This window comes from Ictidomys tridecemlineatus, chromosome 8, assembly GCF_052094955.1.
Source record: "Ictidomys tridecemlineatus isolate mIctTri1 chromosome 8, mIctTri1.hap1, whole genome shotgun sequence".
In the NCBI taxonomy this organism is placed as follows: Eukaryota; Metazoa; Chordata; class Mammalia; order Rodentia; family Sciuridae; genus Ictidomys; species Ictidomys tridecemlineatus.
In genome coordinates, this window is record NC_135484.1 from 123,097,235 (window position 1) to 123,112,579 (window position 15,345).

Here is a 15,345-nt window from a genome sequence, read left to right on the forward strand (position 1 = left end):
TGGGAATGCATTGAGCTTGAAACATGAATGGAGGTTGGTAGACTTAGGGAAGGACTTTCTGTTGGTGATTCTGGGCACAGAATTTGTGGATCTCAAAACTAATTTCTTTCTTTTTTTTTTGTAAAGATATTGTTTTATTTTATTTTATTTTTTTAGAGAGAGAGAATTTTTAATATTTATTTTTTAGTTCTCGGTAGACACAACATCTTTGTTGGTATGTGGTGCTGAGGATCGAACCCGGGCCGCACGCATGCCAGGCGAGCGCGCTACCGCTTGAGCCACATCCCCAGCCCAAAACTAATTTCTATTTGTATACCATGAAGGCTTTCTAAAGTCCTGGAATTTGGGGAGGGTCAAGTACCTGGTGTGTGTGGGAAGGTTGAAAGTGGAGGGAGCAAGCTGAGGTGGATTCCTGCTCCCAACTCTATTTCTGTGCTCTTCTTCTCTTGCATCCAAAATTTGAGGTGTGAGCCTGACATGTTCAGCAAATTGTAGAGACCCTGGATCTAGAAGACAGTCACCACCTGTCAGGATCTAAAATTAAGGACTTTCTAACCCTTAGATACTCAAAGCAACCATATCCAGGAAAACAAGTATGGATACAATGTAAAATATTTTATCATTAATCAAGTATATAATATTTATGTAGCTAGTTATTCTTTTTTATATAAAGAAGTTACCATGTACCATAATTTCCTTCAAGACAGTCAGTTTTATTTTTTTGGTATTGGGGATTGAACTCAGTGACGCTCAACCACTGAGTCACAACCTCAACCCTATTTTGTATTTTATTTAGAGACAGGGTCTCACTGAGTTGCTTAGCACCTTGGCATTGCTGAGTCTGACCTTGAACTCTGTCTTAGCCTCTTGAGCCACTGGAATTACAGGCATTCACCACTGTGCCTGGCTTGCCTATTTTTTGATTAGGTTATTTGACTTTTTTGGTGTTAAGTTTTTTGAGTTATATATATAATTATATATATATATATATATATATATAATTCTATTCTATTCTAATTCTATGTGTTTATATATAATTATATTCTATATAATTATATATATTCTTGCTATTAATCTCCTGTCAGAAGAGTAGGTGGCAAAGGTTTTCTCCCATTCTTTAGGCTCTCTGTGCATGCTCTTGTTGTTTCTTTTGTTGGGTAGAAGCTTTTTAAATTTGAAGCCATCCAACTTATTGATTCTTAGTTTTATTACTTGAGCTTTAGGAGTCTTATTAAGGAATTCAATGACTGTGCCAATATGTTGGAGAATTGACCCTATGTTTTCTTCTAGCAGTTGCAGTGTTTCTGTTTGCTGAAGGCAATGGGTCTTCATCAAAAGACTTCTAGAACTGATAAATAAATTCAGCAAAGTAGCAGTATACAAGATCAAATACAAAAATTAATAGCTTTTCTATATTCCAATAATGAATCTGCTGAGAAAGAAATCAAGAAAACAATTCTATTCACAATAACATTAAACAAACAAACAAACAAAAACTTGGGAATAACTGTAACCAATGAGGTGAAAAACCTGTAGAGTGAAAATTATAGAACACTGGGATAAGGTAGTATGTAGCCCACCTCCATGTGCACATGCACAAAGAGGACCCCCATACATCCAGGAAACTCCTACCTTTCCTCTCCCAGACTGGGTTAAAGGGGGTCTGATCCATCGATTTCTTCATCCTTAACAAATGTTTGAGTATCTATTATGTGCCTGGCACTATTCCAGGCTCCTGGGATACCTCAAACCAAACCCGGGTAAAAATTGCTGTCCTCAAGGAGTTTACCATCAAATGGAAGAAGACACAAATCATAAACAACAAAGTAACTGAAGTACAAGAAGGAGTGCCAGAAAGTAGAATTTTACAGAGAAAAGGAACAAGGTAGTACAGAGGTGGCAGCTGAGGGAGTAGGCGGCGCGGAGGCCGTGGAGCTCAAGCCCAGACCAATCCCTGCGTCCGGTCCCGGGCCACGACCCTGATCCTGCAGCGCAGTGAGAAGCGAAACCGGCCGGATGGGCCGCTGAGCCCGAGTCGGGGACCGTGCGGAGCCCCCCTGAAGCTGAGATCAGGATGTTCTGCTTCATGAGGGACGTGGAGCCTGAGGATCCCATGTTCCTGATCGACCCCTTTGCTATTCACCGTCAGCATATGAGCCGCATGTTGTCAGGTGGCTTTGGTTATAGCCCCTTCCTTAGCATCACAGATGGCAACATGCCAGGGACCAGGCCTGCCAGCCGCAGGATGCAGCCTGGGGCTGTCTACCCCTTTGGGATGCTGGGAATGTCGGGTGGCTTCATGGACATGTTTGGGATGATGAATGACATGATTGGGAATATGGAGCATATGACAGCTGGGGGCAATTGCCAGACCTTTTCATCCTCTACTGTCATCTCCTACTCCAATACTGGTGATGGTGCCCCCAAGGTCTATCAGGAGACATCAGAGATGCGCTCAGCACCAGGCGGGATCCGGCAGATACGGAGGACTGTCCGCGACTCAGACAGTGGACTAGAGCAGATGTCCATTGGGCATCACATCTGAGACAGGGCTCACATCCTCCAGCCTTCCCGAAATCACCGCACAGGAGACCAGGAGGAACAGCAGGACTATATCAACCTGGATGAGAGTGAGGCAGCAGCATTTGGTGATGAGTGGCGAAGAGAGACATCCAGATTCCGGCAGCAGCGCCCTCTGGAATTTCGAAGGCATGAGGCATTTGTGAGTGGGGGTCGAAGGGCCGAGGGGCCTCCCCGCCTGGCCATCCAGGGACTGAGGACTCCCCCTCCCGACAGTCCCGCCGCTATGACTGGTGAAGGCCCTCTAGGTCCTCAGCCTTTCATGTACAGGTTGAGAGGCTGAGAAATCATCCCCTGAAAAAACTTTTTCCTGTCCAACTCCCACCCCCAATTTAATATTAAATTAACAGACAAGCTGGCCCCCACCTCTCCCTGGGGGTCTCAGGGAGAACTTTACACTGCCCTCGATACCTACATTTTCTGTCTTTAATCCCCCTACCACACAATGACTCCACTTGTTCTATTATCCACTAACTTGATTTTTCATTTTGCTGCTCCATCTTCAAACCTCATTTTCTCCATTGTACCCCTGCCATGCGCAGAAGGGGTGTGTTCTGGGTTTAGAGACCTCCTCCATCCCTTAGCTACCCTGGATCTTTGCCCACCGGTTCCTCAGAGCCCTTAGTACAGGAGTCATAGTCCTGTCCAGGGCTGTGGAGAGTTCCCAACTCTTGTCTCCTTCTGCCCACGCTCCCATTCACTCACATCACAAAAACCTTCCCCATACCCTTCTTTGCCTTTATTTTTTGATTTGTGCAACTTGTAACTAGGTGTTTATGGAATAAAGGAGAATGAGAAAAAAAAAAGGAACAAGGTAGGGAAGAGAGGGAGATGATTGTAATTTTTCATAATTATCCTCAGCACAGGCCTTACTGAGCCATGACATCTGAACTCAGCCCTGAAAAGGGAGGATTAGGAAGACTGTGGATTGGGGGAAGCAGAGTGTTCTAAAATTATGAGCTGGATATCCTGAGCTCTACTGGAGGAATACACTCAGGCTGCAACAGAAATAGAGGTGGGTAGACTTCAGGAAGGACTTCTTGTTGGTGCTTATGGGCACAAAGTTTGTGGAGCTCATGATTACTTGTCTTAATTGCCTCATGAAGACTTCCTGAAGTCCTGGAGTTTGGAAGAGACTGAAGTCTCTGGTGTGAGGAGGAATGTTGGGAGAGGAAGGAGCAAGTTGAAGTAGGGTCCCACCCCTAACTCTATCTCTGTGCTCATTCTCTCTTGTGTCCAGAGTTTGAGATGTGAGTCTGAGCTGTTCAGCATATTCCAGAGTCTGTGGCCCTAGAGGAGATTAGCCACTTGGCTAAAATTAAGGACTTTCTACCTCCTGCCCCCAATTCTTAAAACAATAGTATCCAGAAAGGATAAGTATGAGAACAATGTAAAATATTTCCTCAATAACTAAATATGTAGTATTCGTGTTGCTATTCCTTTCTGTATGAATGAATTACCATATAGTATCATTTCCTTACAGGACTTCATTCCAAATTACTCATGGTGAAGGACTGCTAACAAGGAATTCTGTCAGCTTTTACTTACCTTAAAGAGAATATGTTTTTCCTTCTTTCTCCCTTTTTGTTTATTATGATATTTTTGTGAAATGTGCTAATTTGGATATAAAATTACATGAATATTGGTAATTGTTTAGAATCATGGAACTGTCACCACAACCAAGATGTTCACTTCTCTACCCTTGCCATAGAAAGTTTCCTCATGCCCCTGTGCTTGATCCTTCCTTCACCCTAGTCTTGTGTGACCACTGATCTCCTTTTGATTATTTTAGAATTTTATATGCATAAAATCATATGCAATGTAGTCTTTTTAATAACAATTATTTTTAAGCTTCATCCATGTTATTTGTATTAATATTTCATTTTTGTTACTAAATATTACTGAAATTCTAGTTTATCAATTGGTATATATACTGAAAAGTTGATAAACAGGTGTGTCATTACCAGTTTGGGTCTATTATAAATAAAGCCACTATGAATATTTGAGTACAAGTCTGTGCAGACATGTTTTCTTTTTGGATAACACCTAAGAATGGGATTGCAGGGCCATAGGCAAGTGTATATATATATTTAATAATATCAGTAATTATGATAATAATTTTGTTTTATAAATGGGGTGTAATATTTTTCCATTTCTTTCAGTAACACATGAGATTTCCAACTGCTGCACATCCTCTTAATATGTGGTATTATTATAAGTGTTTTTTTTTGTGTGTGTTTTCATACATGTACTTAGGGAATGATGTCCATCTCATTCCACCATCTTTCCTACCCCTATACCCCCTCCTTTCCCTGCCTCCCCTTTTCCCTATCTGAAGTTCATCTATTCCTCTCCCCCAACCCCCATCCCCATTATGAATCAGCATCTTTATATCAGAGAAGATATTTGGCATTTAGTTTTTTTGAATTGGCTTACTTCACTTAGCACTATATTCTAAAACTCCATCCATTTACCTGCAAATGCCATGATTTTATTTTCTTTTAATGCTGGGTAATATTTCATATATTCCATATATACCACATTTTCTTTATTCATTCATCTACTGAAGGGCATCTAGGTTGGATCCACAATTTAGCTACTGTGAATTGTGCTGCTATAAATATTAATGTGGCTGTGTCCCTGTAGTATGCTGTTTTTAAGTCCTTATAAACTGAGGAGTGGGATAGCTGGGTCAAATGATGGTTTCATTTCCAGTTTTCTAAGGAATCTCCATACTGCTTTCCAGATTGGTTGCACCAATTTGCAATCCCACCAGAAATGTATGAGTGTGCCTTTTTCCCCACATCCTCGTCAACACTTATTGTTTGTATTCCTAATAGCTACCATTTTGACTGGAGTGAGATGAAATCTTAGAGTAGTTTTAATTTGCATTTCTCTAGTTGCTAAAGATGTTGAACATTTTTTTTCATATATCATCTTCTAAGAATTGTTGGTTCAGTTCTTTGGCCCATTTATTGATTGGATTATTTGTTTTTTTGTGATGTTAAGATTTTTGAATTCTTTATATATCCTAGAGATGATGTGCATGTGGTAAAAATTTGCTCCCATTCTGTAGGCTTTCTATTCATTTCACTGGTTGTTTCTTTTGCTGAGAAGAAGCTTTTTAGTTTGAATCCATCCCATTTATTGATACTTGATTTTAATTCTTGTGCTATAGAAATCTTATTAAGGTAGTTGGGGCCTAATCTGACATGATGAAGATTGGGGTCTACTTTTTCTTCTATTAGGTCCTTGATCCACTTAGAGTTGAGTTTTGTGCATGGTGAGAGATAGGGGTTTAATTTCATTTTGTTGTATATGGATTTCCAGTTTTCCCAGCACCATTTGTTGAAGAGGCTATCTTTTCTCCAGTATATGTCTTTTGGCGCTTTTGTCTAATATTTTTGTGGATTTATCTCTGTGTCCTCTATTCTGTACCATTCGTCTACCAGTCTGTTTTGGTGGCCAGTACTTTGCAGTTTTTGTTATTATAGCTCTGTAGTATAGTTTAAGGTCTGGTATAGTGATGCCACCTGCTTCACTCTTCTTGCTAAGGATTGCTTTAGCTATTCTGGGTCTTTTATTTTTTCAGATGAATTTCCTGACTGACAAGCATTTTTAGTGTTGTCCTTTCTAGCTAATGTGAGGTGGTATCTCATTGTAGTTTTAATATGCATTTCTTTGATGACAAGTGAGGATGAGCATCTTTTCAAGTATTTATTAGTGACTTCTCCTGGGAACCGTTCTTCACATATTTTGTCCAGGAAGGAAAGTGTTGTTTGTCTTGTCATTAAGTTGTAAATCTTCATCTCCTCCTTCTCCTCCTCCTTCTCTATGTCATCATCATTGTCTTCTTCTTCTCCTTCTCCTCCTCCTCCTCCTCCTCCTTCTTCTTTATTGGGGACTGAACACTGGAGCACTCTACCACTGAGTTACATTCCCAGTTCTTTTTGAGATGGGTTCTTGCTAAATTGCCCTGGGTGACCTGGAAACTGATATCCTCTTAACATTGTGCATAGGAAAGTCTGGGAGTCTCTGGTCTATGTGTTTCTAGGCACACTGGGACTTCAGGGCTCAGTCCTTGTACCCTCTCTTTTCTATAGCCATTGCTCCCTGGGTGCCCTCATCAGTTCTCAAGGTTTTAAATATCATTATAAGATGTGACTTCCCAAATTTATCTCTCCAGTCCCCAAATTTTTCTAAATGTCTCCAGTCTTGTCTTTCCCATTGTCAACCTGGCCATCTTACCTGAATTTTTAGTGGAAATCTCAGCTTAACATATCCTGAGTATCTGTCACATCCCCTCCTCAGGTATGCCTTTATAAGCATCCACACCATTCCCACTGATTGCAACTACATCTTTCTAATTACACAGTCATATATTTTTGATGTTATTCTTTACTTTTCTTTCTCATACCCAAGATTTAATGCATTAGGAAATATGTAAAGTCCATCTTCAAAAATGTGTGTAGAGTCCAATCACTACCATTTCCTCTGCTCACTTCCCAGGTGACATAACTGACATATCCATTATGGAGGACTGCAGGAGTTCCCTGCACTTTACCCCACTGCCTTGTTAACCTATTTTAATTCTGTTCTCAGCATAGCAGCCAGAGTAATTCTTTGAAAACAGAAGTTGTACTATTTTCTCTTTTTGCTCAAAACTGCCCCACTCAAAGAACCTTTCCAACAACCTCTACAACCTCCAGACTTACTGGAACTGGCTGGGGCTCTGAGCTCCTCTTAATGACTCTGCTCAGGAGATCACAGATTCCTTGGTCCCCAGAACACACAGACAGGATCCTGCCTTGTGCATTTGCACTGAAGGTTCCTTCTGACTAGAATAAACTTCCTCCAAACATCCTCATGACAAATTCCTTCATGTTCTTCAAATCTTTATTCAGAGGTCATCTTCCCAATGAGGCACATGCTGACCACCCTAGAAAAACAGCCATCTTGCCTGCCCCCAACTCTCACACTCTGGATCACCTTCCTCATAACACTTGCCACCTCCTAACATGAACCATATTATTATTATTATTATTATTATTATTATTATTATTATTATTTGCTATTTAGAGTGTGTCCTCTGCCTCTTTCTCCTGGAACACTTGCCCTACAAAGCTGGCAATTTTGACCTTTTAGACTTCTCTGATGTATCCTAGATGCAAAAATTGTGTATTCTATTCATAGTACTCAATAGATGTCAGTGAGTGAGTGATCACTGTAGAGTACTTCTCTCTTCTAGAAACACTATCTTTTTTTTGTTTTCATTCACATATTTATTCCATAGTCAAAATAAATCATAATTTAAAGCCATAAGAGATAAAGTAGAATTTGTGGCACAGATGCATTAACAAGACAGATACCAGTCTAAAGTGCAACACTAAACAAGTGTTCTCTGTTCCCGTGATGGAGTACACAACAATTACACATAAAATTTCACTAAAGATCTGGGATGAGGCATATAACTCTTTGAAATAAACTGTTCAACAAATACAGGCAGGCTGCAAATAATTGCTATTAACATTTTGCTGTAAGATGGAAATATTCCCAAGGTGACTACTGACTCAAACCCCTCATTTCATGCACCTGGCCTTAGCTTCTGTCTTCCATTCTCAGTCACGCCTAAATCCAGAATGGTTTTTGCGCTCCATGCATAAAAAATGCAATCCCAAATCCCAGAGGATCTCAGCACAGATTTATGTTAATGAGCCTGTGTGCAACCTTCATCCAGAACCTCCAGGGAAATCAGGAGTTCCAAAACACAGTGCAGTGTGTGTCTTTAAATAATAGTTTTAACTGTCAAATGAGCCTGACATCTGACAGGCCATATGCATTTCATAAGCAAACCAAAATACTGTCTTCATATCTTTCTCATTTTTATTTTTTGAGAAAATATTAAGTAAATCATTCAAGTCAGAAGGTGTGTGGGGGGGGAAGAAACAATGAAATTTCAAAGGGTTTATGCCAAAACACAACAAAACAAAACAAAACAAAAAAACCCAAAAAACAAAAAAACCAATCATCTGTAGCCTGACTTCTTTGTTTTTTGGGCTGTGAAGCCATATAGAGGGCAATCAGGCAGTAGATGGTCCCTCCCACAGTCAGGCCCATGGTGGTCTGGTAAAGCATTTGGTCAGGAAGGCCTTGTTTCAGGTGAATGGGCACACCACCAGATTTCTGGAAAAACTTCTGTAGCTCTGGAACCTTGTTCTTCCTCACATAATCATAACCAGTGGGACTAGAGGTCAGTTTAGTTGGTGTGGCAAATATGATAGGTGGTGCTTCTGTGGAAACCACTGGCCTTAAACCCTGTGGGCTATAGGCTTCCGAAGCCCATGCTCCAGTTAACTTCTGTGTGAATCCACTAAATTTGTAATACATGATGCTTGGTGTCTAGCTTCCTGTAGCCGCTGCCTGCGCGACTGTCCCAGAGAAAGCTGGAGACACTACCTTTATTAATGTAAATGCAGGACAAATGATGCTCTGAAGCATCTGCAGCACAAAGTCCTTTCACACTCAGGTCATGGTCACTTGGGCTTAGAAGTTCTGCACTCTCTGACCTGACTTATGGTTCCTATTTGCCAAGCAAATAAAAATCTATATTAGACTCTACTATATGAATCCAGGAGTATTAATTTGAGCCAGAGCTAGGATTCATAGAGCTAAGGGCAGGGAGAGGACATAGGTGAGTAGAGGAGACAAAAACCTAACAGGAATTTATCTAATATTAGAAATCATGGGATCCTTCCTCTCCACTATTCTCTAAATCTGGTTCCTTTAAAAATATTGGAGAAGCCAGGCTTGATGGTGCATGCCTGTAATCCAAGTGACTTGGGAGCCTGAAGTGGGAGGATCATAAATTTGAGAGCAGCCTCAGTAACTCAGCAAAGCCCTAAGCAACTTAGGGAGACCCTGTCTTAACATAAAAAATAAAAAGGGCTAAGGATGTAACTCAGGGATTAAGCACCCCTGGGTTCAATCCTTGGTACCAAATATATTGGAGAAATGCTTAAAAATACAATCCAAGAAATAACCTTAGCATGAGGACAAGAGCTGGACATGTCTGAAGATTAATTGCTGGATACCACATAGAACCCTGTGTGCAGAGACTAGCCTAGGCATTGTGTGACGATGACAGGAAAATAGTTCCTGCTGCTGTCAGAGACAGGGACACAGGAGGATGAGGCCAGAACTCATATACAAGAATAAGAAGAGATATGTTCTATAAATGAATTAAGAAACTAAAAAGGATATGGACTGAAGTTTGGACTCAGGCCAGAGCCTAGGCATGTACAGCCTCAGGATTCTCCTGTTGCCCATGATCTTGGAGAAAGGACAAAGTCTTTTCAACGTCTGAGTCCTTGTGATCACAGGTTCTGGTGGGGCAAGGTTCCTCTAAATGTACAAAGATATAAAGCAGGTAAGATGACCCAGATGAAGAATGACTACATCAAGCACAGGATGAACTGCCCACAGACTGGTCACTGCCCTGTCCACACTTGGCTATTCACAGCCTTCTCTTGTTCCCATCTGCAACACACTCAGCACAGCAACAACAGATTCTGGAAGGTTTCAGTTTATATTTTCTCTTTCAAGTTTTAGAAATCTTCCTTTCATTTATTAACTCAGTAATAACATATGTTAGCAAGAATTTGAAATATAAATCCATAACCAGATTCTTATTTTTATTAGGGAAGTAAGAAGTTGAAGCTCAGTGTAGCATAAAGTTAAGACAGCCCTGTTTTTGCTGGAACAGGAAGGTTGATAAGGAAGAGACCACATGTCAGTGTGAAAAGGGGTCTCAGTGTTCAAGAATGGGCTGGTCTCCCCATTTCTTCACACTATGCTTATAGGAACACAGACTTATGGACATAGTCTGATGTCAATTGAGAAAGAGAAGCCAGGAGCCATATCTCCCAGTAGAGATGGTGGGGAGACCTGAATAAATCTTATATTGTTGGGTTCCACACAAGGTGACTGTCTCACACTATTAAAGAAAATAATCATGAACAAATTCAGATTAGTCATTGTAAGTGGCGAGTACTTTGAACATCCTCCCACCCCCAACATTTAACGTGTTTAAATCCTGAGTCCCTCACTCTTCTCCTGACTTCAGGCCTTCCAGGATCTCACCTTTACAAGCTGAGAGGGATTTGTCAGAATGCTGGGAACTGTGCCTGTCTGGAGTAGGATAAAACAGGACCTGGTCAGAGTCAATAGGAGATGTGGCTACAGGAGGAATTATGGGGTGCTTGAGCTCCCACATTAGCTCCCCTTTACTCTTCCAAGTGTCTCAGGGATCACCCTTCTCCATACTTACAGGTGGCCTTAGAGTAGCTCCCTCCTTTTCTACCTGTGAGAAGAAAACATCCTGTGAGAAGAAAGGGCCAGAACTAGAGGAATCTTCTAATTCTGGACCCCACCCCAGAGAAATTTCCAGAAGTATGACTATAGACCTAGGGGAGGATCAGAAGACATGAAGAAAGGAGACATTCAGGGAGAAGATCAAATGCCTTCCTGGAAGTCTGTCCTCATCAGGGAACTTCTCCTCTGACCTCTATCACCATATCATCAGGGTGATAAATCTGTTGTTTATTTTCCATGTGCTTTATAATAGAATATCAGCAAATAGGGCTCCAGGTGGGGAAAGCATGGGTGTGTGGATTCTACTTCCCATTAACCTCCCAGTGGAACAAGGACTCAGACCATAACCTTCCCCACCTGAGTTCTTCTTCCACTTACCACAGCTCCAATGACCACAGCTCCAAGAAAAACCAGGCCAACAATTCCCATGATGAAATGGTGGGCTGAGGATGTGGCTTTAGGAAGGTAAGAGACTGGAAGAGAGGTTGTGGTGCCCTGATCCCCACTTCTCAGTCCTGACCCTGCTGAGAAACTACAGAACAGCTCCTGGTTTCCTGACAACACGCCGGATATTGAGAGCCACAGCCGAAGGGGCCCCAGCAAACTTCCAGCTGATTGGCTCACCGTGGCCCCAGCAAACTTCCAGCTGCCAGCTGATTGGCCCCTCTTCGGTGATGCTCATTGGGCTATTTCCCTGCCCTTTCAGACCATGGAGTTGCTCATTAGGGGACTCTTGGCTCTGCCCACGTGACCCAGCCAATTGGCCTCAAGAGCAGGAGGAGTGGGGGTTGAGAGGCTCGCTGGAAGCCGGTGGTGGCAGTTGGGCTCTGAGGGAATTCCTGAAGAGCTCCTGTGGTGCAGGGTGTGTTCTAAAAATAAAGTTCATTTCTGCTTGACAAGTGGCTTGTGAATTATGCCCAGCCAGACTGTGGCATTCATTAGCCCAATGTCTCCCCCTACAGCATCATGGGCAAATACCTGGTATTCTACTCCTTTGATACCTAGTTTTGTTAAACCCTCCTCCTATGGGGCAATTCCTTTTAAAATGTCCTGTTTGTTCACAATTGTAGCTTCTTCTAGTGTAGAGAAAATATGTATGTCATGTGTAGTTTTATCTGCTAAATCATTGCCCAAACTAAGGGCTCCAGGCAATCCTGTATGTGCCCTGATATGTCCTATAAAGAATGGATCTTTTCTGTCCCAGATTAGACTTTGTATAGTGGAAAGCAAAGAGAAAACAGTAGAGGAAGGGGAAATCCTACCAGTATCTTCAAGGGATATTATAGCATTAACTATATACTGAGTATTGGAAAATAAATTAAATAAAGAATCTTTAAACATCACAAAAGCTTGTAATACTGCATTAAGCTCTACCTTTTGAGCTTGTAAGGGTCCGACGAAGCGTCAGAGGAAGAGACCACAAGAGACTGTCTTCATGCAATTGGCAGAAGGGGTTTTATTGATTCAGCATGCTGAGGTTCCAGGCTCACTCAAGAAAGGAGAGCAGCCCAGAGCCCAGAGCAGAGGTCAAGCAGAGCTTAAGTACACTTTTTGGGGAGGGCGGGGGGCTTTGCATACATCAGAACAAATCATCATGAGGCACGGGAAAATTGAACAACAACTCTGAGACATGATTAGTACATTCATTGGCGGGAACAGACTGGACGGGGGTGATTGGTCACTTCTAAGCAGGGTACACATTCAAACTGATTGGTTTTAGGGCCTCAAGGACTACATGACATACTACACAGAGTCCCAGGTTATTAGACAACCAGTGGAAACAGTGGAAATATTTACTGGGCAGTTCCAGTATTGTCCTAACAGCTACAGGGATTACAGGTTCTGGGGGTAGCAGAGGAATTTTAACAATACCTAGTCATTCACTTTTTAACTCAGGCCCTGCAGCTTGGAAACTTTACAATGCCCGGTCTTTTACACTGTAACTTAGGCTTTGCAGTTTAGAATCAGCTTAGAAATTTTACCTTTACAAGCTGATTGTTTGGGTACTAAAAATGTACACGTTTGTACACCAATGAGCATCACCGCAGGGGAGCCAATCAGCTGGCAGCTGGAAGTTTCCTGAGGCCACTTCGGCTGTGGCTCTCAACAGCCCAGCACCCTCATCCCCTTACTTACTCCATCTCAGGGTGAGGGGCTCATGATTTACAAGGCACATGTATCTGTTCTCCTCTCCAGAAGGCTTTACCACAGCTGCCCACTTCTGAAACTTTTCATCCCCTGTAGGCCTGGGCTCCACAAGCTCCATGTCCTGAGTTTGTCTTCCCTATCCTACTGCCAGATCAGGGTGATCTCTTTAGGGTAGAAGACCAGGGCCCAGGCCCTCAGGGTGACATCTCCTTCATGGGTAGGGTGGTGAGTCACCTGTGTCTTTGTGGGGGAGTCTGAGAGGAAAGAGGAAAATTCAGACAAATCTGTATTACCTCTCCTGGGCCACTGAAGCAGCCCTAAAACCTAGAACCAGCCTGGACCCATGCTTCTGGGGTAATCTGTTCCTTGGAAAATTCTATAATGAGTTTGGGACAGTCCACAGTAAGATGCTCTAAGCACCTGAGAGCTTAGGAGTTCCGACCTCGATGGATTAAGAGAGAATCATAAAAACTTGAGTCAAACCTCCAAAGACACCAGCTTGGGGCAGAGAACGAAGCCCAACAGGAAGACTGTGAAGCCCTGTGAGGCCCAAGACTGAGGCCAGAGTCAAAGAGAACTGTTGGTTATAGTTATTTCAGGGTCTTGTTTCCCCTCCAACCACGAAGAGCCTTAGTTTTCTTGAGAGAAGGGCAGGCCTCAGAATCACTCTTTAGCACAGCATCTGGAAAACTAAGAGGGCTCCCTCCTCCAGAAGGTGGGAAGTATCTATTCGTGGGTGTTATTTTCTTGCAGAGAGATCTAGAAACAGTTGAGGCCACATGCCGCAGCTCTTAGTACCTGCTCATTGTAGCTTGTTCTTCCCACACTTTCTGCTGTGCCACTCCACACACGGGGTCTCCAGTAAGGCCTTGCGCGTTTGGCCACATCTGCCGCTTCCCACTTGGGCCAGGTGGTTTGAGCAGGGGTGTCTGCTGCAACCCAGGAGCTCAGGGCGATGTAATCTGTGCCATCCTAGGCGTCCTGATCATACCCGCGGAAGAGGCGCTCGTCTGACCAAAGAACACAGCCTGACATTCTCTGAAGGTTTTGAGAGCCTGGCCCCGCCCCTCAGTCAGTCCCGCCCACTTAACCCCACCCCACCAGGCCCAACGGCAGGGATTTCTACCTAAACTGAAAATGAAACTGGCTGAGTCCTCAAGGGCCTTTTCCGGGTCTAGAATCACTTCGAGGTGTTCCTCGGACCTGGGCATCCGGGATGACTCAGGCCCGTGGTCACTTAGCACCCTCGCTGTGGTTGTAGTATCTGAGCGTGGCGCGCAGGTCCACTCGGAAATTCTTTTTTGTCCTTGGCGATCCGTGTCTCCCGATCCCAGTACCCCGGCCCCATGTGATCCCCCCACTGCGCCCGCGGCTCCTTCCTCCCACTAACGGTGTCGCTGCAGAAGCGCACGAACTGCATGTAGTCCACGGGAGACGAAGCAGGGCTCCCCGCGGCCAGGCCGGGACACCACGGGCGTAGAAATACCTCAGGGAGTGGGAGCCTGGGGAAGGGAAGCCACTGAGGCGCGGCGCGACGCGGCGCAACTCCTCTCCGCGCGGCAACCCGGGATGCAGGTTGATGGCTCAGGGAGAGTAGGAAGGGATGCGGGGGTTCGTGCGACACAAAAAGGGGCCAGGGGAAGCGAGTCAGGGGAGGGACCAGGGCGGGGCCGAAGTGTGGAGCGACAGGCTTAGAATAAGCGAGGAAAGGACTGGAGCGGAGGTGGGGATTGTCACCTGCGGCGGCTGAAACGCGGCTTCCGGAGTCCTGCGCCTCCTGATCCCGCATTCACCTGCCCAGGTCTCAGTCAGGCCCCCAGCCCCGGAGAGCAGCAGGAACACGGAACTGGACCCCAATCTCCGGATTTGGGGACTATCTTAATCCAGCCTGGAGGGTGAGGATTTCAGAACTGAGCGCCACGGGGATGCTGATTGGCTTCTCTTGGAACCAATACATCAGGGGAATGAGAACTGGAGCCTCGTCCAGAGTGTCCAGGCAGAAGAACCTGACTCAGGTTGGGACAGGGAGAAGTGAAACTCCGGCAAGATGAGAATGAGAACCAAAGACTTTGCCCTGATTGCTCTCCTATTGCACCGAGAGCTGTTTGTCATATCATTTCCTGGATTCCTAGCCCAGGGAGTAAATCAGTGGTTTTCAAATATTTTGGTTTCTGGATCTCTGACACTCTTAGAAATTAGTTGTAGGGAAAAAAAAAAAAGAAATTATCTGTAGACCTCAAAGGTGAT

General features: G+C 43.7%; 1 long non-coding RNA gene and 2 pseudogenes across 2 annotated transcripts in view; 2 read left to right on the forward strand and 1 right to left on the reverse strand.

The window, feature by feature from the left end:
- LOC144366285 (uncharacterized) overlaps positions 1 to 15,345 on the forward strand; it is a 121,972-nt gene that overhangs the window by 47,228 nt on the left and 59,399 nt on the right. The window lies entirely within an intron of this gene.
- LOC101958919 (myeloid leukemia factor 2 pseudogene) lies at positions 1,931 to 3,386 on the forward strand (annotated as a pseudogene).
- LOC144366284 (cytochrome c oxidase subunit 7A2-like, mitochondrial pseudogene) lies at positions 8,641 to 15,200 on the reverse strand (annotated as a pseudogene). The gene is made up of 3 exons (XR_013425304.1): positions 14,225 to 15,200; positions 13,897 to 14,108; positions 8,641 to 10,939 (listed from the first exon to the last, which is right to left on the reverse strand). The product of XR_013425304.1 is annotated as a cytochrome c oxidase subunit 7A2-like, mitochondrial pseudogene (transcript).